We start from the raw sequence: 9,889 nt of genomic DNA, 5'->3' as shown, positions 1-9,889 counted from the left end.
ACCTGCTGCTGTCCTCGACTGACTTCTTTCATTATGATCCTGGCACCTCTTCTCTGTGCACCCAGTTCTTACCACATTTCTGCGAGATGTCAATGTCCACACAGATGATGCCTCCGACACACGGACTCCCATCCCCCGGTGCCCTCTCCTCCCTCCATCTCGTACACGGCCTCACTCTGGAAAATGCCCAAACCTCACACTCACTCACCAAGTCAAGCAACTCCTTTCTGATCTTCCAGCTTGCATGTTGCACTGTCCCCAACCTAACAGTTCTTATTTAACCGTATGGGACCTCTAGTACCCTGACCTTTTATTTCTTCCATATTCATCAGCCCCTATTTCTCTCCCAAGGAAGCAAAAATTCATAATCTATCTTTTTGGCCACTCTCTTCACAACACCCTAAACTTCTTTGCCATCTCCTATCTCCCATCACACCTGAGTGAAAAGAAACTAAACCTGAATGAATCCAACAATTCACTACTCTGCACTTCCAAGAAAATGGAACCACAAAAGCTCCCAACCACGAACCCCACTGGGCCTTCAGTGCTGGAGTTACGCAGTCAACTTGCTCACTCCCTCTATTTCTCTCCATTTCAAATCTTCTAAGCTCTCCTCAAATCTCCATTTCCCACCTTTGGCCCCAGAAGATCATCCCACATCCTGCTTAAAAGAAAAACTGGATGCCATCAGATGGAATCCCCCCATTCCTGCCACCAAGCCATATTCATCCTTCCAGTGTAGAGGTTGCTCCTCCAATTTAATTTCAGGGCCACCTCCTCAGCCCAGCTCTAAATCTCATCCCCTCCCTTCTTCTTAGAGTGGTTATACAATGGACTCTCCTTTTCTCCCACTTTATCCCCAATATCTCCCACTCTATTGCATCGTTTCTTAAAACTCTCTCTTGACCCTATTTCCTTCCTTCTCACTTCTCCACTTCCCTCTCCAGCAAAATTTCTCGAAGTGTTGCATATACACACTGTCTCCATCTCACCTCCCACCTACTCAACTCACTCCAGTCTGGCTTTCGTTCCCTCCACTCCACCTAAACGGATCCCATACGATCCTCAGTGACTTCTCCATTGCTAAATCAAACGGACATCTCCCAATCTTTAATCAACTCGACCTTCCAACTGCATGTTATGCCCGACCATTCTCTCTTAGTAGAGAAGTTCCCGTCCCTTGATTTCCAAAACTCTGACCTGCTTTGGTGTTCATCATAGCTGCAGCTCTCCAGCCTCTCTCTCTTTTTCTCCTCCATCAGTTCATCTGCCTCTGCCTAACCATCAGATGTTTCTGTGAGCTCAGTGCGATGGGGTCCACATCTCCATCTTAGGCCCCTTCTCCCCTTAGTTGACATTTCCTCCTTGGAGGAGCTCGTCCACTCTGTTGGTTTCTATTACCATCCATAACCTATGAACTCCAAATTTATATCCCAACTCCAGTTCTCTCCTCTGAGCTCCAAGCTTGATGTCTCTACTAAGAGAGAATTTAAACCCAGCATGGTCAAAATTAATTCATGACTGTAGTCTCCGATCCTTAAGCCTCTCTTTTATTCCTGTACTGTTCCTCATCACAGTGTATATGGCAACAGAGATCATTCAGTGGCCCAAGCTAAATACTCAGGAAATCAGCTTTGAAACTGACGTAGCCTTACTCACCCATACCCAATCAGTCATCGTGCTTTCTTTTCTTTACTACTCCTAAATATCTTTCAAAACCATCAACTTCTCTGTCTTTTCCACCATATCCCCCACCCAAACAGCCATCATCTACTGCCTGGACTCCCACACATCTACTCTTCTGTCCTGAGTCGAACCCATTCTAATAGAATCTAAACTGTAGCCAGATAAATCTTTCCAAAAATAGACTGATCTCATCACTGTCCAGCTTAAAATCACCCCCTTTTGCTCTTAGCATACAGACTAAAATCCTGAAGACGGCCCTTGTCCACCTTACGAGCTCCACCTTGTGATACTCTCTTCCTCCCTCTGTCTGTCTCAGCCTCACTGACTTCCTTTCAGTTCCAGGAACATACTGTAAGCCTTCTCACATCAGGGACTTAGCACTGTTGCTGCCTCAGCTTCAAGGACTCTCTCACTTCTCATCTCTATACTTAGACTAGCTAAGGCCTATTCTTCCTCTAAATCTCAGGTTCAATTTCACTACTTTAAGAAAAAGACCTGAACCCTTCAGAATAGGTCCGATTTCCCTGTTACAGGCTCTCTTTCCTTATCTCCCTCATTAACATGTAAGCCACATGAAGTATATATAGGTTTGGGGTCTTACTTGTTCATCCCTATATCCCTCCACTTGGCATAGTGCCTTGAATACAGTGTATGTGCTCTGTTATTACGTTCAGAAGTATGAATGAATTAATGTTTCCATACCTTCGAATTTGCTGCCTGTGTGCCCTACAACCCTTCCCCATCTGGCAAATGTTTACCCATTCCTCAAGTCTCTGCTTATACATGGCTCCCTTTAATGCCTTCCTTAGGGGCCAAAGCATCCACTCTTACATGTTCTAGGACACCCAGGTAGACTTACATGTTCCTTTCCTGTATTTTAATATCACTGTCATGTTCTCCTTGCTTCTGCTGCCTCTGACCATAGTACTCTTCCCTCCTCTTTGTGAGTCCACCCTCCTCATCCTTCAAGGGCGCTGGTTCCAAGCAGCCTTCCCTAGTAGGAGGGAGAGTCTCTCTAGAGCAATTACCTATACCTTCTCCTGTTCCATGGTTCCTTCGTGTCTTATCTTTCCCACTTAGTTCTTGCATCCCGCCTTCTCTCCCCCTCTCAATAATTGCATGCTTCCCTGTCTCTCCCCTTCAATTCCTGCACTTCGCCTTAGCTCTTCTGTTCAGGTATTCTATCCTGCTTATGCCGCCTGCTTGGTTAATGCATCCTGCTGACCTCTCCTGGTACTCAAGGAAAGTCCAGATTTCAGATTGACTAGTCCATTTTACTTGTTTAAAGAAAAACAGTTGCATTTATTCACAGTTTACTTCTGAACTGTCCCCGACTACAACATGTATTTAAGAAAAAAAATCATTTTATAAATCTTTTCTCTTACTTTCAACACCTTCAGAACACAGTGACCTTTACAGAAATGCCAAATATCCACCAACAACCAGCACAGGAATACTAAAGCATTTACTCCTGTTTCCCCTACACAAGTGCCTCTTACTTCCTTATAGTTATCTCTTGTTGATATCCTGCCACTTGGGAATGTAATATATTCTCTTCCTACCTCTACTTCCAATTCTGTAGAAGATACCAACTGTCAACATGGATGGCAGCAATTTACTAGGACTTCTTTTCTGAAAGAAAGGGAATTTGGCACCATACCTAAGATTTGACCAGAAAAAAGATCCTAAAAGTGTGTCTTGTTGTCTAACTGGAACTAAGAAGGAAAAAGAATTTTAAAAGATTTAAGTTAAAATTAAATTTGTCCACTGATGTATTTTTATTATAGTTCATCAATACGTGGGACATCAGATTCTCAAATATTAATTATTAATGTTGCCCGAGTAGTGGGGACAGCACATGACTTCTCACACCTAAGAGGTGAAATGTCAGATAACAACTCGAGGGGAAAATAAGAGTGAGCAAAACAACCACATACCAACCCCAGGAATCAGGAAGGCCCTAAAGAATGAAATAGAATAACTACAAAGAGCTGAACGATTCTGTCTCCCCATTTTTTCCCCTTGTAGACCTGCTTCCCCAGAATCTATGTGCCTCTGAGCTAACTGTAACACCTAGCAGATGCTTCTCTATTCACTCTATTCAAGCGGAAAGGTGTAGACAGCTAGAAGGGGCAGGGGATGAGTGAGCAAAACTGCTATGTCTGAGTAGGGAAAGATGACTGATATGCTACAAAGACAGAATTTCTGAAGAACATTTTCAAGGTTCTATCTTTATCCTGCAGCACAGAAAACATAAGTCTCTACATATCTGTCTTTTTAGCGGCATGGACTTTACACAGTTCTGTGTGTCATGGGGGTAGTTTGTGGCATTCTGATCTTCAATATGCTGGCTTCTGGTGGGCAAGCATTATGGCGTGTCCAACGACAGCACACCGTAACACCACATGCTGCTCTCATAAAAGGCAGCTGTCACAAAATGTGAGTCATTTGATGGGGGAGTCTTACTTAGAATTCCGAAAGCTGTTTACTTCCGGCATAGCTTTTATCGTGTCAGTCTCATCATTAGATAAACACAGGCTCTCTGAGTTGGAAGGGGCGCTGGAGGCTGTACAGCTAGGAGCTGGGTGATAGCCGCCGAGGCGGCCCTGCCTGAGCTGAGTCTCAGCTCTACCACACACACCAGCTATGTGATCCACGGCAATTTATTTAACCAGACTGTGGCTCGATTCCTTTTCAGTATTCAGCAACGCTAACATTTTCTACTCTTTAGGTTTGCATGAGGATAAAATGAAGCAGTGTAAATCAAATACTTAGAATATACACAAGGCTCTTGGTAGGCACTCAAAATACAGACCTATTTTTCCCTCATTCACCTCCCCACAATTTTCCCTGCTTAGAATGTTCCTCATTCAGATGTCTGCAGAGGTCATTCTTTTGCATTATTCAAGTCTCGGTTCAAAGAAGCCAATCCTGCCATCCATCCCAAATGTGGCCCCCGGCTACAGTAATTACTACCTCGTGACTCTAACTTACACATCCCATAGCACATCACATAGAATAAGAAATATATGTTAAACTTTTTTTTATGAGTTTGTTGTCTCCACCACCCCCTTCCATCAAAATGCCAGTTCCAAGAGAGCAGGGGTTTCTTTCTTTTAAACTCTTGTATATCTTCCCAATAAAAACCAATTAAATGAATGAATACCACTATATATACTACATACTTGTACGTGTAGAAAATCACACCCTAGAAAGTAGTCTGAGGTTGCTGAGCATACAGTCATCACTGACCTTGCCATGATCAGGATCTGTACTTTCACAAAATCGCAATCTCGAGCACCCCGTTTGGCCTCTGCACAAACAACCAAAGCATACAAGGAGAAACAGAGAATCTGAATAGGCCTACATCTATTAAAGAAATTAAATCAATAATTAATAAGCTTCCAAAAAAGAAAGCATCGGGTCCAGATAATTTCACTGGTGAATTCTACCAAACATTTAAGGAGAAAGAACATCAATTCTCTACAATGTCTTCAAGAAAAAAGCAGAGGGAAAATTTTCTAACTCATTCTATGAGGCCACAATGACCCTAAAATCAAAGTGGGATAAAGACATTACAAGAAAGAAAAACTACAGACCAGTGTCTCTTATGAACATAGATGCAAAACTCCCCAACAAGATATTAGCAAATCAAATCCAACCATATGTAAACTAGTGACATGTCCCACCAAGCGGGATTTATTCCAATCAATCTCTATCCACCACCTGCTCTTCCAGCTCACCTGCTCTACATATTTCATCCCTGCAATTCTCTGACATCATCAAGACCTCCTACCCATTGATCACACTTTTTCTTTGTTCTGATATGTCTTCTTTCCTTCCTTGTCCAAGCTTAAATTTCATGGTCCAATATTATAATAACTCACTTGAAAAGATTCTTAACTCCGTTGGCCCTGTGCCTATATTTTTCTTGACTGACAAACTCTCACCTTGGTTAAACTCAGCCTTTCTATGGCCACATCCAAGCAACTGAATTTGCTGGAGAAAAATAGATCTGCTACACTGGTCTCACTTTAACTATATGATTCACTCAATAACTCCAGGCTCTCGCTCTCCAAAATGAACACTTCACACCTTCTCTCTGTATACCCACTACATCTCCTGCACTGTCCTCACTCTCAGCCAATGACCCCAACTCATACTTCACTGAGGAAAGAGAAGTGAATAGGAACTCCCTCATTTTCCCACCATCAAATCTATCAACTAACCTGCATCTTGTCCTCACTCTCTGTCTTCTTTCCTAATATGTGAGGTGTCCATGCTCCCCTCAGAGTCTAAACCTGCCACTTGGCCTCTGGCCTCCAGTCCCTCTTGCCCTGTCTCCCACAATAATCCCCTCCTTCTCTTGTGTCATCAATTTGTCTTAACTCTCCAGAATCCTTCTCATCAATACAAATATGCTTAGTCTCTCCCCTCTTTTAACAAACCTTCCCTTGACCCCATGTCTGCCTCCAGATACCACTTCATTTATTAGCTACCCTTCTCTCTCTTTTTTTTAAGATTTTATTTATTTGACAGAGAGAGACACAGCAAGAGAGGGAACACAAGCAGGGGGAGTGGAAGAGGGAGAAGCATGCTCCTCGCTGAGCAGGGAGCCCGATGCGGGGCTCGATCCCAGGACCCTGGGATCATGACCTGCGCTGAAGGCAGACACTCAACAACTGTACCTACCCTTCTCAACAAAACTTTTTTTCTCTGACATTTATTATGAGACCTAATATTTTCCCCTAGCTGTTGAATCACCCCCAGGCTTTGTTCTCAGAGGACCCAAGTTTTGCAGAACAGAGACTGCTGTGTTCCTTCCAGAATCTATATTCCTGACCCTCAAAACCCATGGGCATAATAATATGGTTGTTTTAAGCCACTATGTCTGGGGCAATATGCTATGTCAGCAACACTAACTGGAACATGGCCCGAGCTACCATTATATTCTATCTACACTGTTCCAGTGGCCTGCTGCCTCTGCCTGGCCTCCCCTTGCTGCCCTACAATCCATATTCAACACAGGAACCCACAGTGGTTCTTTTAAATCTTCAGTCTGATTACATTTCTCCCCTTCCTAAAAGTCTCCTCTAGCTTTCCATCCCATTCAGATTGAAAACCAAAGTTCCTGCATTATCCCACAAGCTCCTACATTAACTTACCCACCCTACCCCATCTCTTGTCACTCTTCCTCTTGTCCATTTTGCTCCTGTTTCAGGCTTCTTTACTGCTCCTCCAACACTTTAGGGGGACTCCAGGCTCAGGACCTTTACAATCTGTTCCCGCTGTCTGAAATACTCTTCTTCTAGATATCCACATCACTTGCTCCTTCACTTCCCTCAAATGTCACATTGTTGTGAAAATCTTCGGAGATCTACCACCTTGCTACAATGCTCCCTCTCCCCCTTACTTAGCTTCATTGTTCTTTGAAACATGTAGTCTCATCTGGCGTATCACATGTTGACTTGTTCATCTGTTTATGTCCACCCCCACTGACTGAAATCGTCATGGTCTTGGCCAGTTTGGGGAGTAACTCCTGAGTTACAACAGTGGCCAACATACAGTGGACATTTCATAAGTATGTACAGACTAGAAAAGTGAGTGAGTGAATATACCCACACACTGGGATGAGAATTCTGCAGCGTGTAATAAACAAATGACTTAAAATGAATATGTAACTTCTTTTCAAAAGCAATGACCACCCATTGGCATCTGCGGAGAAATTTAAAAAAAGACAACAATCTGACTTGCCACATCTCAAGGGGTTTTATTGAGGTTGTGTTGCTATGCTGGACACCACAGAAGCTAGGACACGAACATCTCTAAACTGGATTCCAACTATATTTTTTGAACAAAGTTTATCTAATAAAAACAGAACAGGGGCGCCTGGGTCTGACTCTTGATCTTGACTCTCATGGTCATGAGATCAAGCCCCATGGTGGGCTCCATGCTGAGCATGGAGCCTACTTAAAAAAAAATTTAAAAACATAACAACAAAAATAACCTTGTTCACTGATATTTCCTAACCACCATCTCTCTGCAGCCCTTATTACCATTTTGACACCCTGTGTATATTCAGAAGTGTTAGCATACTTTTGGGACCTTTCTCTGTAATTACAAAATGTCACCAGCCCCTGGTGACACTCTTCTTATTATTATTTTATGTATATGTACATATATGTACATTTATATATATATATGAATTGATTATATATAATCAATAATAATCATCTATAATTTATCTATTACTTATAAAGGCATTTTATACTACAATTATTTGGATAGCCTAATTTAATTCATTCAACTCTGTAAGGTAAAGGGATTATCAGGTTTTCACTAAAGTTACATTTTTGTAGATGAAGTGCAAGATCACCAAGGCCTACGACAGTTCCAAATCTGCAAGGATAACGGGGGAAAGGCTAGAGAGAAGCTTCCACCCAGACTGCATAAGCACAGCATCCAAATCCTAAAGAGCCACACAAATACAAGAAGGTTGAGTGTGCTTTCCTATTCACAGTCCTTAGAGGAGCAGGTGTGAGGGAAATGCCTCCCCCTCATTCAGCGCTGCTGCTCTTCTGTCCTTGTCCAAGCTCTGCAAGGTTCTCGGACCCACTCCTGGTGGTCCATGCCAGTCTCCACCAGAACACTGCTCCCTATTTTAGAGCTTTCAAGATGATCAGTCGGGCTCTGCAACTGGTCAAAGCTCTGAGTTTTAGGTACGGTCCTCACTAGCTACAGCTGTGTAACTCAGCCTGTGTGTTTTGGGCTTATCCATAAATGTGTTTATTTTTCAGTTCTAAATGTTTGATCATTTTTATTACGTCTATAATTTAGACATCAAGCTCCAAAAGAAGTAAAAATAAATGAGTTGTGAAAATCTTAACACAGAGAAAAATCAGAAGACCCTTCCTCTTTCTGGCTTAGAGCCCAGCAATTTGCATAAATCACTAACTTTCTGAGAGTCATTTCCACAGAGACTTAAGAAAAATAAAAATAATGTCTGCCTATTCCATAGTATTGTATCAAAAGAAGTAAAAAAAGGATAAAAGATGCAATCTGTTAATGTGTTAAGGAGAAAATTCTAAGTCAATGGGATGCACACAAAAAGTGATCACATTAATCATGATTTAAGTTGGTAGATGACAGTAAAAAAATATCACATCAGGTCTTAGGGACACACTTAGACAGATTTCCCGTCATATTCAGCAATGGCTGTGTATGTGGTAAAGCCACCAAAACCCAGCTGACAAGTATCATGAGCACATGTGATGCCCCACTCATCTTCTCCATCCACAACAGTTTTGTGGATACCACATCTTTCCTCCCACCTTAAATAAAAGTATGTAGTACCCACCTCATTAGAGCTACAGCTAGTCATGAGGATTTGCCCATGAACTAGGAATACATGTCTCAGTCTCCGTCCATTATGCAGTGGAAACATGCATGGAGCATCACACAGCATCCCAGGGCCCCTCTGAAAACAACTGAGCTGGAGATATCCATGGCAAGTCCTTCAGCAAAGGAAAACAAGTGTTTAAATCTGTTTCAAACCCCTTCCGACTCCCCCACTGGTCTACCACCACTGCCTACCCTCACAACTCACTCTCTCCATCATGTTTAGCTTTTCAGACTTTAGAAGAATCTATCTCCAGTGTGTGTAAAGTCTGGACTCTGGCTAGGAATTTTCTCCCTTAATATCCATCACTAGCTGCTTCCAATCATAGTGTCAGATCTAAAATTCATCCCAGCTCCTTAATGGCTTTGAGTGCTAACACATCAATTAGTCCTGAACTCTTCGTGTCCGGCTCGTTCTGTCGGACCAACTTTACAGGCAGGAGAGTAAGTGGGAACCTGGCTTTGAATTCCGTGGTGAATGATGTAACAGCAAAGCTGGCGAAACAGCCTTAGAAGCCCTGAATCCACATCCCCTATCAAATGCCTATAAAGAACCCGAGATTATCCTCCGTCAAATTATTTATAGGTGACAAGAAATATTTCTAATTATATCCATTCACAGCCCCAGTCAGTGAATATTGTGCAAAGAGATTGCCAAAAAAGGTTTTGCCAAGTAGGTTCTAGCTAGGACAGCTGAGGTGGCTGCTGTGCTTGCAAAACGGTCTCTATAAAAGCGGAGCCCACATGCCTCCGTCCTGTCCTTCCTCAAAATTCAAGGTACGTATACATGATGAACACTTGGCTA

Source organism: Ursus maritimus, unplaced genomic scaffold, assembly GCF_017311325.1.
Source record: "Ursus maritimus isolate PB19 unplaced genomic scaffold, ASM1731132v1 scaffold_14, whole genome shotgun sequence".
NCBI lineage: Eukaryota > Metazoa > Chordata > Mammalia > Carnivora > Ursidae > Ursus > Ursus maritimus.
This window is presented reverse-complemented; position numbering follows the sequence as displayed.